We start from the raw sequence: 17850 nt of genomic DNA on the forward strand, positions 1-17850 counted from the left end.
TCCAGCTGTTGCAGATGTCTTGTAGGTACATACCAAATGGGGTGTTGTACTCTATAACGGGTTTAATGAGGGATGAGTACAGTGGGACAATGACCTCCTTTTTTCTGGATGAAAAGCCCTTAGTGATGAGGTGTGCCACACAAAAGGATTTCCTAACAGTTGTGGCAATGTGGTTATTGAAGGCGAGACCACTGTCCACCTGTGTCCCTAAGCCTCTCATCACACTTTCGGTGTTTAGTGTACTGCCACCTATGTGGTAATTCATGGGTACATGTTTTTTCCCAAAGGGGATAGCTATACATTTCTTGGCATTAAGCTTGAGCCCATGTCTCTGGCACCAAGCATCTGTTTCTGTAAGGCCCTTTTGTAGAATATCTACATAATTTGGGGATTCAATAATGACTCCCAGTTTGCATCATCTGTGAACTTTGTTAGCCAGAGTCCCTTAGTGTTGGCCTGTACTTCAGAGAGGTAAATGCCAAACAAGAGTGGTCCCAGGACTGAACCCTGAGGTACTCCACTTGTCACTTGTCTGGAGCTGGATTTGGAGTCGGCTACTTTTACAGTCTGGGTTCTATCAGTAAGCCAGTTGGCAACCCATTAAGTGACGTAGGGATTTATGCCCAGCTTAGTAAGTTTATCTATGATTCCAGAGTGGGGGGTGGTGTTGGCCTTGGTGAGGTCCAGATAGGCTGTGTGAACCACCTCACCCTCATCCACAGCTGTGGAGACTGATTTGAAGAAGTCAATCAGGTTCAGGAGACAAGATCGGCCCTTCACGAACCCAAACTGGGTGGGGTCCAGTGTTTGAAGGTTGCCAATGTCTTTGTTTATAAGTTCTATGATAATGAGTTCCATGCCCTTGCAGATCAGGCTCGTCAGACTGATGGGATGGTAGTTCCCAGTATCCAAGGTGGATCCCCATTGTGGAGTGGGATAACTCTAGCTGCGCACCACTCAGTGGGCATGAAGCCCAAGGTGAGGCTATGATTAAACATGACACTTAGGTGAGGTGCCAGTTCATTTTGCAGTTCATTTAGTACCCAGCCCGGGATGTTATCTTGTCCCATGGATGCAATATTCTTAGCTTTGGAGAGTGCGGTTTCTACTGTGTGGCCATGATTACTGGAATTTGGCAATCTTTTGGTATTGAGAAGGGCCCTTTAGGGGGTGAGAGGGGGGTGAAGTTGGCACTAAATCGATCTGCCAGGATATCAGCAATATCCTTGGGATCAGTATATTTAATGCCATTCTGTTGTAGCTCAGAGCAGATCTGAGTATTGCCATTTAGAGTCTTATAGGTTCATAGGTTGGTACTCGGCTATTGGCCCTAGGGCCCATACAAGCCTAGCCATAACAATTCCCTGGATATTTCTTCCCACAATATTTACTTCCCTGGACCCCTGTCTAGCAGGGTGACTGACATGATCCCCAGGGTGATGGTTGTCTTTGGAATATTTGGCAATTTTTTTTTGTAACTAGCTTTGGAGGATTTTATGAGGGATTGCAGCTTCTTACTGAGGCTGATAAGGGAGTTTTTTGCATCCTAGGATTTTCTTCTTTTCTGCAACAGTTTCTTCCTTATGTTGTATAGTTTGTTTATGGCAGGGGACCACCAGATTGGCTTCCTTTTTTTGGAGGAGAGCGTCTTGGTTCTATTTGGGATGGCACTATTCATGCACGAGTGGATGTGCTCGTACAGTGCCTTAGTGTAGGATTCAGCGGTCAAACTTTCAGATCCCATCTGCATGGGTGTCATGAAGTTTGTCACTTCTGACTTGAGTAGCATGAAGTTGGCTTTGGAGAAGTTTTTTACAGAGGTTTCCTTACTGGGGGCTGGGGGGTGGGATGTGGATGTGGATGTCAAGGGTGATTCTCTTATGGTCAGACCTGACGAATGAGGGGGTGACCACTGGTGTTGAGCATCTATCTCCCATGTTGGTAATGACCAGGTCTAGGATATTGGAGCCCCTGGTGGGACAATGGATTAGTTGATCTATGGCATTGGAATTTATGAATTCCAAGAACTGTTGGGAAAAGGTGTTGGTACCCGAGTAGGTTTCCCAGTTAATGGCAGGTTAGTTGAAATCACCCAGTATTAGGGTGTTTGGTTGTATCTTAATATTTTCCAGTATGTTTAGAAAGGTGTAGTGAGAATCTTGGGGCATGGTGGGGGATCTGTAGCAAGCTACAATTTGGATTGCAGTCTTACCTAGTGTTAGTTGCACCTGGAGAATTTCAGATGCATTGTGTTGGGCAACTAGCCTGGAGGTGTGAATATGGACACTCCTCCACCTTTAGTTTTTGGTCTTGGTTTGGTGGCCAAAAAGTGTGGTAAGAATTGTAGCCTGGTATTGCAGGGGTGCTCTCTGGAGCCTTGAACCAACACAGCGTGTCAGAGAGAAACCCTCCCACACTTCATATATCCTCCTTATGAACCTTACTGATTTAGTGGGAAATGCAAATGCTTCTATTGCCTTACCCACTAAAATCCCAACTGGCTCTGTCAAATGCTTTCTTTGTAGCAGTGAGACTGAAGATGAGCCACAGCTGCTAGTGGGTACAGATGTTCCCTTGGACAGAATGACTGCAAGGGCAGAGGAGAGTAGTAATATCCAGGGTAACAGTGAGGCATCACTGTCAGAGGATACCAGACTTCCTGTGGAAGGGGAGCTGGGAAGGGTTACAAAGAGAGAGAGAGTTAAGAAAGGCTCAGCTCTCAGACCCTACATTAGAAGGCTTGAGGGAGGCAGCTAGTGAGGTGCTTGATTCTCAAGGAAAAGGGGAATCTGTACAGTATATTGGGACAAAGGGTTATTGTATAGAGAGTGGACCCCTGAGGAAGGGCTAGAGGGTAAGAGAATACAGCAGTTGGTGGTGCCCAGAGCCTACCATCTGGCACTTCTAGCCATAGCCCATGACATTCCCTTTGCAGATCATGTGGGCATAAAGCATATCAAGAGACGTATTATGTAGAACTTTTATTGACCTGGGATATCCAGGGATGTAACAGGATACTACAGGAGCTGTGAGCAGTGGCAAAACATAGGCAAGGCAGGATACAAGGTTAAGGCTCCTTTGTTGCCTTTGCCTGTGATTGAGGAGCCATTTTAGAGGATAGCTATGGATATTGAGGGGCCTCTGAGTATTCCACAGGGAAGACGTATATCCTAGTGGTAGTAGATTATGCTACCAGATACCCTAAGGCAGTGGGCCCATCCTCCATTGAGGCAGAAAAGGTGGCAAATGCTTTGTTAGAAATTTTCAGCAGGGTAGGTTTCCCTAAAGAAATACTGACTGACAGAGGTGCCAATTTCATGTCCGACCTACTGGCTTGTCTGTGGAAGCACTGTGGGGTAAAGCATCTAAAGACCACCCCCTACCATCCTCAGACTAATGGTCTGGTGGAGAAGTTAAACTTTACACTAACCATCATGTTATGGACATTTGCAGATGAGTTTAAGAGGGAGTGGGACAAATATTTGCCCCATCTGTTGTTTGCTTACAGAGAGGTGCCCTAGGAATCCACAGTTTTTTCACTCTGAGTTATTGTATGGGCATAAGGTGAAGGGACCTCTAGATTTGAATCATGATGAGTGGGAGGGTGAGTGTGAATCCCACAAGGAGTCTGTTGTGGCCTATGTCCTAAACCTCAGGACAAGGCTCAGGAAACTCATGGACTTGGCCCAGGAGAACCTGGCACAAGCCCAACAGTAGAAAAAGGTCTGGTTATGACAGGAATGCTCGAGCCAGAGAATGTGCTGTGGGGAAGCAGGTTATGGTTCTCATTCCTGTCAGACACAACAAGCTGCAGGCAGCTTGTGGAGGACCCTTCAAAGTGGTAAGGGTGGTTAGTGGTGTTAACTACATGCCAAAACTGACAGGCAAGAGGGAGATGCACAAATTGTACCATGTTAACATGATGAAACCTTACCATGATAGAGAGGCCCTTGTACTGAGTATTTGCAGAAGGAGACAGGAGAAGTGTGAGGGAGATCCATGGCTACACCAAGTTAGCCAGCAAAATTCCAAATACAGTCCTGGAGCCTAGGGTTGCAGGCATATGATATGACAGTGCAGCACTTTACTGCAGTCAGCAATGCCAAGGTAGCTGGGATCTCAGGACAGTGTATGGTGCAATATATTCCCAGCTAGACTCATTCTTCTCAAGCAACATTTCTCGAGGGGCACTTGAAGAACTAGCTTGGGTCTTCAAAGGGGAAAGACATGTAACAAAAGGAGGTGCTCCCAGCACAGCAAGCTGGAATTTGTAAATAATTATATGTCATTTGTGAATGTCAAACTAATTTATATAAGATGCTTGTGTTATAGATGTATTAGAACTGTATGTCATGTGTATATCAAACTGCTCTGTACAGATCTTTGTGTTGAAAAGATGATTGAGTGCTTGTGCTTAAAATGTATCCACAGTGTGCCCTACTGGAAGAGAAGAGAAATGTACATGCATTATTGTAACTGTTTAAATCGATATGTTAACAGAGGAAACTGGAGGGTTAACCTCAGTCCAGTAAACTTTAGAAAAATATTTGAAATTAAATTACTTTAAAGGCTAGGCCATAAAGAAATTTCAGTGCAGTTAGAGACAAAAAGTCTGTACTAGGGAGCTTTCTGTAATGTCTTTCGGGTGAACTAATTGCTACTTTGTAAGCACAAAGGAATGCAATTGTTTTATGACTTCCAGCACCTGCCAAAGATCTGAGCAAACGCCTTTGTCTGGGTATTTTTACAGGTAGATGCTAAATACTGCCAGCAATGGAGTTTGCATGAGAACTAGAAGTCGGATGAACACAAATGATATCATTCTGCAAGCTATTCCAGCAGTAATAGTTTAGATATTATTTTGAGAAGTCTCTTAGTGAGACAGAGCATTCTGCATTCTGTTTTGGACCTGACAACAACAAGAACCCTTCAGCACACATCTGCCTTGCTCGATTAGTAAGTTATTAGGGTATAGTATAATTCTTGTAGATTCAGTCAGGAATATAGTGAAGCTTAGGTTAGATTTTATTTTTATTTGTGTGAGCCTGTACTGCAATGTCATTTTAAATATTCCCTGTGGTTTTGAGCTCTGCTGTCATTGTAAATATATACTGAGTGTTTTCTTGTTCTTTTATTATTTATTATTACATTTATTTAAACCTTTCAATGTGGCTGATCTGTGTAGAGATATTTAGATGTTGAGAGTAATTGCATATTTATTTGGTGACACTGTGAGGGCCACCCCTGATAGCCTTGCTCTTGGTTAAACTACCATTTGTATTAGTAGTAATCTTACACAATAAAATTGGACACCCTTTGTAAGGGCATTAAAGTAGCTGATAAGGAGCAACTGGTGGCAGTGATAACTACCTTATAGTCTAGGCAGAAAGAGGCATAGCTAGTAAACCTGTGTCAGCTTTTCCCATGTGTGTGTGTGTGTGTGTGTGTGTGTGTGTGTGTGTGTGTGTGTGTGTGTGTGTGTGTGCGCGTAAATCAAACCTCAAAGAGTGTGTTGTGTCAGCTACTTAGACAGGAACAAGAAATACTGGTTGGACAGAGAGGGTGCTGGAGGTCTTGGCTGGATCACTCATCTGAGATCTCAACTCTATAGCTGTGCCAGTGGGGAGTCTTACTGGGGATCTGAAGGAAGACGGAGAACCCAACCCTGGACTGGCTGTGGTCTCTGTATGCTCTTAAGGGAAATTCCACTTGATGCACAGAGCTGCATCTGGAAATACTATGTGTACCTGTTATCCTGCCTGTGAACATCCCCTCACAGATGCCACTGGTGAGGATTGAGGCTCCTTGATTACTGGTCCAGTGGTGGGTCATTGCAGTAAGGAACAAACTATATACACTGTACAACAAGCAGAAGAGAAGTATAATTTTCCGCAAACACTATGGTGACCCAAATTTTAATATTTTCCCTTCTTCCACAATTTTATTATGAGCAGTTGTTTATGCTGGTATGACTTTATCTTTGGTAAAATATGTTTTGGCTGCTTTCTTATTGTTAAATTTGTAGTATGCATATAATGTGCCTTTCAGTTAACAAATCTTGCTGTGGAAGACCAGTCCAATTGCTTATATGTAATTTCATAAAATTAATTATATTTATCCCTTCCATTTTCACTGGTATAGCAGAAAATCTTATTTGCTTTGTGTGCTGTGTCTATTTTTTGTGACATGTCTTCTTGAAAAGAATTGTATTCATCCAGTCTTTCATTTCAACATCTGATTTCTGCAGTTTTATCATCTTATCTTGTCTTCTCAAGGTTTCTTCTGTTCCTTTCCACCTTTTATCATGTGACTTTATATATCCTTTAACATGTCTGAATGCATCTGATTTATTTTTACCTGTAAATTACTGGAAGCCATCTCCAGTGCTAAAGCTGATATCTGAACTACTTTTTGTTGAAGAGTTATTCCCCAGCTGAGATTTTTCTTTTCCTTTCCTAGTTGTTTTTCTCTTACTTTCTCTGAATTTCTTCTTTGGTGACATCCAGACAGTGTAGTGACTAACCAGTAACTGAATTTTACCCAGACTGATAACTTTTACTGATTTGTTTACACTGCTTTCATTTTATTATCGCAGGACAGCTGTAATCAATGTACTTTTCAGAGTGCAGTCTTCTCGGAATTCCTGGCACATCGCTTATTTTATTTGACATTTGTTTATTGGGAAATTTTGACTGGGATCATATCCCATTTTCAGGTGTGACCCGGGGAAAAAAGCTCCACATGGACATAATATGGGTACCTTTAAATAAAGCTATTATAAAGCCTAATACAGATGAATGGACTTTTTAATGTAATTTTGAACATGCAGCTCATATTTAAGGTTATCATCTGTAATCACTCCAAGAGGTTTTGTATGGAGGACTACAGCAATCAATCATCCAAACTAATTGGGATCAAGGGTAGTTTATATAATCAAACTGTTCAGATAATCAAACATACACTGAAATGCATAAAAAATCTTCTAAAATCTTGTTTTTTCTGCACTCAGGGAATACATGTTCAACCATTCAGCAAGTCCGGTGGACAATAAAGAATATTTTTCACACACAAGCAGGCTACACATTCAAAACACATGCACAAGCTAGTATGTATAATGCTTACATATTCAAACTTCATGATTTTTCCTACCCAAAAACTTTGAAAGACTGGGTTTGGATAATTAATGTTTTGGATAATTGACTCTCTACGCACTTCAGTTTCAATTTTGTTTAGTGAAAAGATTTTAAAATTTGCTTTATCAGGTGTGTGTGATTGGGTGAAAAATATTAACATAACTTTATTTTTTTAGGGATGAGTATTAGCTGGGCATCATGGAGCCATTTCTCAACTGAGGAAAAAGCTTCTTGCTTGATATGGAGGAGATGAGGCAAGTTATTAGATGCACATATAAGCTCAGAATCATCAGCATATTGTATAAGACAGTTTGGACCTACAGAGGTATAGAGGTCTTTGATTAAGAAATTAAAGGGAAGGAGAGCAAGAATGGAGCCTTGCAATACACCAGTGAAGACTTGTGGATATGGTGAGAGAGTGTTTTGCCATTTCACTGACTGGAGCCTGTCAATTAAATAGCTACTGAATCACAGTAATGAAGAAGGGGATAGTCTAAGTTGAGACAGCCTGTGCAGGAGTTTAGGGTGAGAAACTATCGGAAGCTTTGAACTGATCAAGGCTTTTGATGATATCCCCATGCAAGTGTCATTTAAAAGTTAGACAAATGTAATGTACATTTGTTGTCCACTTGATTGCAAGCCAGCTATCCAACACCTCAAAAGCAGTGAAAGTTGCTGGTACCTTTCTGAACATAAAGTTGTAACTAGTGGGGTACTGCAGGAATTAGTGCTGGACCTACAGTGGATATAAAAAGTGTACACACCCCTGTTAAAATGCCAGGTTTTTGTGATATAAAAAAATGAGACCACAATAAATCATTTCAAAACTTTTCCCACCTTTAATGTGACCTATAACCTGTACAATTCAATTGAAAAAACAAACAAATCTGTTAGGGGAAAAATATAAAAAACAAAAAGCGCACAATAAGCTGGTTGCATAAGTGTGCACACCCTTAAACTAATACTTTGTTGAAGCACCTTTTGATTTAATTACAACATTCAGTCTTCTTAGGTAGGAGTCTATTTGCATGGCACATCTTGACTTAGCAATATTTGCCCACTCTTCTTTGCAAAAGTGCTCCAAATCTGTCAAATTGTGAGGGCATCTCTTGTACACAGCCCTCTTCAGGTCACCCCACAGATTTTCTATTGGATTTAGGTCTGGGCTCTGGCTGGGCCATTCCAAAACTTTAATTTTCTTCTGGTGAAGCCATTCTTTTGTTGATTTGGATGTATGCTTGGGGTCATCGTCATGTAAAAGGTGAAATTTCACTTCATCTTCAGCTTTCTAGCAGATGCCTGAAGGTTTTGGGCCAAAAGTGACTGTCATTTGGAACTGTTCATAATTCCCTCCACCTTGACTAAAGCCCCAGTTCCAGCTGAAGAAAAGCAACCCAAAGCATGATACTACCACCACCATGCTTCACCGTGGGGATGGCGTTCTTTTGATGATGCAAACTGTTGTGTTTGCGCCAAACGTGCCTTTTGGAATTGTGGCCATAAAGTTCAACCTTGGTCTCATGAGATCATAACACATTTTCCCACATACTTTTGGCAGACTTGATGTATTGTTTTGCAAATTTTAGCTGGGCCTGTATGTTTTTCTGTGCAAGAAAAGGCTTCTATCTTGCAACCCTACCCTATAGTCCAAACATATGGAGAATATAGGAGATTGTTGTCCCATGTAGTACACAATCAGTACTTGCCAGAAATTCCTCCAGCTCCAAGTGTTGTTGTAGGTCTCTTGGCAGCCTCCCTGACCAGTTTTCGTCTTGTGTTTTCATCAATTTTGGAGAGACATCCATTTCTTTGCAACGTCACTGTTGTCCCATAATTTCTCCACTTTTTGATGACTGTCTTCACTGTGTTCCATGGTATATCCAATGCTGTGGAATTTTTTTTTTACCCTTCTCCTGACTGATACCTTTCAACAATGAGATCACTTTTGATGCTTTGCAAACTCACTGTGAACCATGGCTTTTGCTGTAGCAGGCAACTGAGCAAATGTCAGGGCAATCCTACTAGGACAGCTGAACTTTTTGGGGGGTCAATCAGAGTGTCTTTAATTGATAGCAGATTTGTACCCAAGAAGAGTGAATGCTGTAATTCAATCAAAAGGTGTTTCAACAAAGTATTAGTTTAAGGGTGTGCACAGTTATGCAACCAGCTTATTGTATGTTTTTTATTTTTTCTATTTTTCTCCCTAACAAATGTGTTTGTTTTTCAATTGAATTGTACAGGTTACAGGTCACAGTAACGGTGGGAAAAGTTTTGTAATGATTTATTGTGGTCTCGTTTTTATATATCACAAAAACCTGGCATTTTAACAGGGGTGTGCACACTTTTTATATCCACTGTACTTCTGTTTGGCATTTATTTTGCATATATCCAAGCCATTATTCACCAAGTTTGTTGACGTCTGCAAACTGGGCAATGTTATTCATTCATTCACCAATACAAATCTGTTCCAAAAAGGAATGGAATATGCATGTAACTCATGTACTGAAAACAGTCTCAAAATACATGGAAAAATGTGCAGCACAGTAGCATTCAGCAAAAAAACTGTTCCCAACTCATACATTATTTATACATAAGTTATATGTTATACATAAGTTGTACTCTTCTTCAAACAGATATAGTCATAAGATACCTGGGTACGTATTAGGGTAACATTCTCTGTCATTTGATCATCATGTTTCCACCATAGTCATGAAATCCTTCTATCTGTCTCAGTTCATTTCCAATTGAATATCTTTAAGACCCAAATAAGTCATCTTACCACTACAATGACCTTCTTGCTATGTGCATGTCCAGGAACATTGCTCAAATAGAAAAGCCCCAACAATTTTAACCCAAAAATGAAAGGCCTTAAATCCTTCAACTATCTCAATGGATTAACACAACTCCCACTATACTCAGTAGCCTACAGGCTGTCCTAATGAGACCTATGCTCACTTTTTGAGCCATGAAAGACTTGATCCTATTTGAGCTCCTATTTCTTTGCAAAATCAATGGCAAACTCTTATACCAGGAACATTAATTTCCCCACAAATAAACAAGACTTGTCAGAGGGATAGGTTCATAATGCAACGTATTCTCAGCCTAAGGAATAAGTTAACACTATAGGCATGCAAAGAAATACTTTGTCTACCTTTAACGTTAATCTTAATGATTTGATGGGTAGTCATAAATTTACACCAGGGTTATTAGGTACAGCCCTGCTTTAAATGGGAGGTGGGAACTATTAAGTACTCAGAAAAAGTGGCAAGACTTTTAAGTGTGTCTTTCTTTGTTTCTCACACAAAGACAGGTAGGATGATTTGATAAGACCATACCTCTCAACCGCTTAGAGCAAAAAATCTGGACAAAGCCTAAAATGATGGGGGGACAAATAGGGACAGATTTTAAACATTGCCCTTACAAACTTTTCTGAAGGATGTGGAGTCTTAAATGTTAGTCATTATTTAATGACTTCAATTCTCAGCTATTTGCCAGAAAGGTACAGATTTTAGGAGGAACGCACCAAAAATATGAGGCAAAAATGTGGACATTCTGCACAAATCTGTACAGTTGAGAGGTATGGATAAGACCAGCACTGAATATACAAGAGCACTGTAATGTGAAGTGGAGAACTTGTAGTACAATTTTGTAACTAAGAGTGTTGGTGCAGGATGGAACTGTATCTTTTATGTAGAATATTTGAGACAGAGGGTTGAAAATAAATTAACTGTTTATATGGTGTGGCTATAAACCTCTTGTTATGTTTTTGACATCTTTTTCAGTATCAGTTCTTAATACAGACAACAGACCCATATATTCATAGCTAAACAATGAGTCACGGCGCAAGATACATTAGAAAAGGTTACTTGGGTTTAGAGTCAGAGATTCTGATATGGTGCCAACCATGGAATTAGCTTTATGTTTTGTAATTATACAGTCTGTTAAGATGGTAGTGGCTGTCTAGTTATACCAATGTATCAGACAGGTTTATAGAAAAGTTACTAAAATCAAAAACAGAAGTCTACTTCTGAAGTATCTAGAGTCTGGAAAAGTCACAAATGATACAGATTATGCATTCTGTTTTCTTTACTATTAACTCATACATTGATTTACTAGCAATTTACCTGAGCTTTTGGATATTTTTAACAGTGCACAATGTTGGCATTGCATGCTCTGGAGATCATTCTGAAGAACAAATATGATGGCTTGCCAAAGGAAAAAAATCTTTAACACAACATGTGCACATATGGAAACACTCATACACATATTTGACATATATACCTATATATATATATATATATATATATATATATATATATATATATATATATATATATATATACACATATACACACACACACACACACACACACACACCACATTTACAGATCACACAGTTAAAGCTGGTTTGTTTTACCTTACATCAGTACTCTTATTTTGGCTGTTGCCCAATAATTCTTGGAAACCTGTTTAGATACACATACTGTACCTCTGTGGGGACCTGCTTTATCTCAACAATGAGCTTTGTAAGGATGCCAGATGTATCATATTTACTAGAAATGCCGGATTCAATTGTGAAGATGGGGTGGCAATATCAGTGAAAGAAGGTCTAGGGTGCACTTTGGAAGGGCAGAATTAATGTGGGGGAGGAAAAATAGGTAGTGCTTAGACACTATTTAGACGAATAGAGGTTGTATTAGTTTTTTCATATGGTCCAGACATGGACAATAATGTTTTCCTCTCTCTCTCTCTTTTTTTTATTTTTTTTTTTTTGTAGTAGGATTTTATTGTAGTGCTACACGTCAAAATGAAAAGGCTCTTTATGGCAGACAACACTCACCAAAGATGCCAGAATAAGTTAAAAATAAGTCTCGGATAGGTGAGGATTGGTGATGTCTGGAGGGTAAGAAATGTAGTAGAATAAGTTATATTTTAGCACACAGTGTGGTATGGAAGAGATGATTGCAATTACTATCCCGGAAAGGTGATTTGCAGACCACACCACTGTGGTAGAGGGTTAGGTGGTCTTCGTAAGGAGTCAGAATGATGGTAAGGGAGCTCCTTTGAGCAAAGGGTGAAGGAAAGGGTTTGTTGGCTTGAAGAGACAATATTAAGAGTTGTAGGTAAAATAATGTCCCAGAAGGTAGTAAAAGATGAAGGCTGTGGTGGGATGATTTCTAAAAGCTGTTAGAAGAGGGAGAATACTGGAAAGACAGAGAAAGCAAAAATAAATTCACAAAATAGAAGTAAACTTACAGACTGCCCAACGGTAGATATGTAGGAAGCAAGAAATTCCAATAAATGGTTACATTTGAGAATGTCAGGAGGCTTATTTAAAGAACAGAAAGATCTATGGGTATGTAACAAGAGTTAAAGGTGATTTGAGTAGGAGCTGTCTGTATTGGTGAACCCAAGGAGATGTCAATATCAGATTACTGACATACAAGCTTAAAGACAAAACATGAAGCAGATGATGATAGTGACTGTTGGTAAAATGAGCAAGGAAAAACAGTTGTGAGGAAGAGACCCACTGGTGTTTGTAATTTTTTGTTCTTATTTACTTATTTATTGTTGACCATTATAATTATCACAACCCCACCCCCTTTGTCAGACTTCATAACTCATAAAGATTTATCCAGAGATAATTTCTCTAAAAGAACACTTTCACTGTTTGACAAATTAAAAATAACATTGTCTAGGTTACATTCTAGTAAAACCCTAAACTCAAATTCATACATATTTTCAAATAAAATAAGTGAATTGATCGGGGGGGCTGAAAATGCTTCTTTTCTGTAAAGCATTACTACTTTCAGCGTTAGAAACAGATTCAAACAGTAATTTAAAACTTAGCTTTCTAACTAAGGTTTTTAAATCAAGTAAGAGTTCAACCAAACTCAAACATCTAGTAGGGACAAAACTGAAGCCCCTACATAACAAATTTGCAATTTCAAGTCAAATACCTGTGAAGAAAAATTGTATACTGTGAAGTCACCTTCAGTGTTGGTAAAAATGGAAGGAAGTTCAGTAAAGTCGTTAAACTCGTTACACTCAGTCATGTTACAAAATATCATGTTCCTTTGTTCTTGACAAGTGTAATTTCCCTGGTGTGAGGGACTCAAACCGTCCCCAAACCAGTCTAATTCCACCTGGCTTGTTGCCTTCTCACATTCTGTTGAGGAAGATTCGGTTGGTACCTCTAGTCTCTGTAGTTCCACTGGGGTCTGTAGTTCACTTGCCTCATTTGATTCCGGATCCTCTCCAATCTTCTTAGATGTTCCTGCCCTAAAGGGAACTGATTGGATGGTTGCATTTCAACTCCACCTCTCGGGTTTACAGTACTGTTGGTAAAATCTGTATTGTGGTTGTTGGAATTGAAATTAGAGGGTGGTTTGGGATAGGCTACCCCTGTTTGGTAAGCCTTAATGTCCCTATCCAACTTCTTTTCTTTGTGGTGTTTAACATCCCCAGTAAGTTTGTCCACTTTATCAAGCACATGCTTGTAAGCTAAAGTGGAGTGTTCAAAAGGCAGATCGTCAAGCAATACTTTGTCAAGTTCAGTTAACTCAGAGTGCAGAATGTCAATAGCTTTCTGATTGTGTTTAATAAGGAGGTCTAACAGTTCTAAACATTGCCTGTCAAATAAGGCAATAAGCTTACAGTGTAAGGGTGAATCAGCAATTAACCCAGTGGGGAACTTCCAGTGTCTAAACCCCTTGGGCACAAGTTTGTTTCTAATACCTTCCAAAAAGTAGGCATTTTCAACTTGCAATTTTCTACATTTGGACAATTTATTTTCAAACAAAGATAGAACAGTAGCACCATTCCTTTCAAAAGAACTTCTTTTCTTTGTGGTGTTTAACATCCCCAGTAAGTTTGTCCACTTTATCAAGCACATGCTTGTAAGCTAAAGTGGAGTGTTCAAAAGGCAGATCGTCAAGCAATACTTTGTCAAGTTCAGTTAACTCAGAGTGCAGAATGTCAATAGCTTTCTGATTGTGTTTAATAAGGAGGTCTAACAGTTCTAAACATTGCCTGTCAAATAAGGCAATAAGCTTACAGTGTAAGGGTGAATCCACAATTAACCCAGTGGGGAACTTCCAGTGTCTAAACCCCTTGGGCACAAGTTTGTTTCTAATACCTTCCAAAAAGTAGGCATTTTCAACTTGCAATTTTCTACATTTGGACAATTTATTTTCAAACAAAGATAGAACAGTAGCACCATTCCTTTCAAAAGAAAAATTTCTTTTGAACCAATTTTGAAAAAAAAATGTCACTAGAGCTATTACTGTTAGTATTACTGATATCAGACCTCCCTTGTGTACTGGAGAAAATCTGTCCTGGAGGAATACTATTTTCCAGTGAAGAGTTCAACATAGTGTTACCTCTGTTACCACTAGGCACTTCTTGAGATAGTTCTTCATAAGTTGAGTTAAAAAAACAATATTTTCAATTGAGTCTTCCCCCAAAGTGAAGGTATGAGCTGGAGAACTCATACTCAGGTTAGGTCAACGACAAAACACCACAAAAAAACAGGAACCAGGCACAAGCACAATCCGTACAAAACCAAAACCAAGGACACCTTCCCAAACTCGACCAAAGAACTTTATTAAAGTGCTTTTGTCAGCATAAATCAGCTGACTTCTTCAGAATAGTGAAAACCAAATAACATCAATAATATATACCATTTAAAAACATCACATGATGTAATCAACTAATTAAACACATTAAAAGTTGGTAACAGTTAAAGTGACATGTGCAAACCTTAATACCAAGCAAAAAACATATAAAAACATTTTTTATGGTCAGGAAGGATTGCTGGATAAAGTGGGATTAGAACCCTGGGTAATTTTTAGAAGGGGGGGGGTGACAATTAAAAACTTGTTGAAAAGAGATATTCAAATGGCTCCCCCACAAGGTGATTTAGGGACCAAGAAATGTGGGTTTTGTGCACAATGTAATTTTATTCTCAGCACTGACAAAATTAAAATTAACCACACCACTATTAGACCTAAAGGGAAATTTTCTTGTAGTACTAAAGGTTTGGTTTACGCCGCTTTGTGCACAAAATGCAAGGGTTTCTATATTGGAAAAACCAAAAGGAGACTTAAAGAAAGAATCTATGAACATACAAGTAACCTCAAAATCCGTAACCCTAACAGTGCTTTATTTAAGCACGTAGAAAGATACCCTGACCATGAATTCAGGTTTTTAGTGATTGAAAAGGTGCTACAGGACCCTCGGGGTGGTCCATGGGAGGATTTCCTTGAGTTTAAAGAGTTATGTTGGCAGGTGAGATTAGATGCCCTCACCCTTCCAGGTCTTAATGATAGTCTCAGCTTGAGCAGCTTGTTGAAGCTGTGCTCCTACACAATTTAACTGTGTTCTCATGGCTAAAGGTATTATTTATATGTTCTTAGTTTATTTTTAATACATGGTGTTGTTATACGAAAAATGTCACATGCATTTATGCATGGTTCTAAAAATGTGTGCAGGGGACACTTGGTTTGAAAACATCCCAAAGATGCAATTAATCCACCACTGACTGTATGCATTTCCAATTAACGTGATTTTCAAGGGCAGAGAAATTTACTGTTACTCATGCCAAGTCTGTTTTCATTGTGAGACTGCATTGTTTGTTTAGTAAATGGCTAGCTAATTTGTGCTAAAAAATTTGAAATAAAAGTTTTAAATTAAATCCAAATATCTGTAATCATTGTAGAAGTAAAGAAGAAAACAGTATGCACAATGACCGGTTTAAACAGTTTTATGGTAACTGGGAAGATGCAGCCAGGTAATGGGACACTGGAAAGACTGTGGAGTTGGCGGGCCCTAATCCATTACCCTGGCCTCATTTGACCATGATCCAGCTCTGCGTCTGTACTGCAAGTCATTATCACCCAAGAATCCTTTTCTTCTGCCAAATCCTGCCTAACTGATGCAAGCTTGTTGTTAAACCCAAAGTATAAACAAATGAATGTTATTCACAGCCAAACAATTCTTTGCCCTCAGACACTCTTTTGATATTACAGTCACACAGTGTTTTGATATTACACACACACACTAAACAAATAGATCTTCACTACCAGTCAAACCCATACTTAGCTGTTGCAACAAGGGGAGCCATGCCCAGCTGTACCTTCTTCCCATACTCCTATATGCATCAGCTATATTTGCAAACAAAATTAGAGGCATGCTACAACAAAGTAGCAAAATTTGCTACAAAATTATCATATAGGATTCACCACTATCTTGCCTTAAAGTAAATACAAACATTATAACTATAACAACTCCTAATCTACATCCAGCTAGTCGCAGCCTAAAATAACATCCTTCAGAAGTATTCACCAGGTCTATATTAAATCCTCGAAAATTCAGTTAAGCGAATGACATTTTCGGTGCTCTTACATTGAACATGCCATTCGCTGAATTGTTCATACTGAGATCGCTGTATATTCAAGATCAGACAATTTGCCCTTTCCTCACTGTAGTGCGATCTTGGAGTTGGTATTTATAATTAGTACAGCTGTGCAAGTGACTTGTGTTTGTGCTTAAGGTATCTTACAGACATGGTAGTGACTTAAAGCATCCACATTATCTTGGTGAGGTTACACAAGTACAGCCTGGAGTCATTCAGGTGTTATTTTAATTTGGGCTAAAGCCTTTTAATCTGTTTTAGTGAAAGTAGTAACTTGTTTCAGAGTTTGGTGACAATCTTACAGATGTGGTAGCACCTTAAAAGGTTCCACATTATACTGGTGAAGTACACAAGCACAGCCTGGAGTCAGTCAGGTGTTATTTTAATTTGGGTTAAAGCCTTTTAATCTGTTTGTTTTAGTGAAAGTAGTAATTTGTTCCAAAATTTGGTGACATAATCTTACAGACATGGTAGGGACTAAAAGATTCCACATTATCCTGGTGAGTTCACACGAGCACAGCCTGGAGTAGATCAGGTGTTATCTTAATCTGGGTTAAAGTTTTTAATCTATTTGTTTTAATGAAAGTAGTAACTCGTTCTAAAGTTTGGTGACATAACTGAAATACAGTGCATCTCCTGTAGCATTGCTTTGACTTAGTCGCCAGAAAAGGTATTTCACTGTAATTCAACTCTCTACATGGTGTATACGGGTCTATATTAAATCATCGAAGGACCTCAGTGACGAATGGCCTTTCATCAGAAATGCCATTTATTAAATTCTGCTCTTCTTGGGGACTGCAAATAGAGCTAGACAATCCTAAACTATGTGTAGCCTATCCAGAGATTCCCCCCTCCGTGTCATACCTCCAGCATGACACTGGCATTCACAAAAACACCCTAAAAAGTCTTGAAAGCATATAAAAATACATGAAGAAATATTGCCATCAAAATAAACAGAAAAACATTTAATTTATTTTAGAAAAATTTTCTCTAGATATTTGAATGTTAAGATCTCATTCCCAATTCAGCCTATATTTGTTGGTCTAGTAGGACCTTACATCTGTGAATAACTGATAAATCGTGGAGGTATTCCCCCAGGGACTCCAGAAACACACCTAATATTAATCTAAAATTGTACCCATAACGGTCAACCTTTACTAGGAACTGAGCCTAACTGCAAAGAAGCACGATTATTGATGAAGGCTCAGTGTAGTTCTTCATTCTCTTGATTTTCTCCTCATAACCTCTGAAAATCCTCCCACACCATCATTCAGGCTCCAACTATTAACTGATCCTAAAAAC

At 39.2% G+C, this 17850-nt stretch overlaps 1 protein-coding gene across 1 annotated transcript in view; it reads right to left on the reverse strand.

Moving 5' to 3' along the window:
- The window catches only part of LOC122802524 (inosine-uridine preferring nucleoside hydrolase-like), a 311465-nt gene that overhangs the window by 279008 nt on the left and 14607 nt on the right, over positions 1 to 17850 (reverse strand). The gene's annotated exons all lie outside the window — the stretch shown is intronic.

The sequence above is a fragment of the Protopterus annectens genome, chromosome 5.part0 (genome assembly GCF_019279795.1).
Source record: "Protopterus annectens isolate FY-2018-M chromosome 5.part0, PAN1.0, whole genome shotgun sequence".
NCBI lineage: Eukaryota > Metazoa > Chordata > Ceratodontiformes > Protopteridae > Protopterus > Protopterus annectens.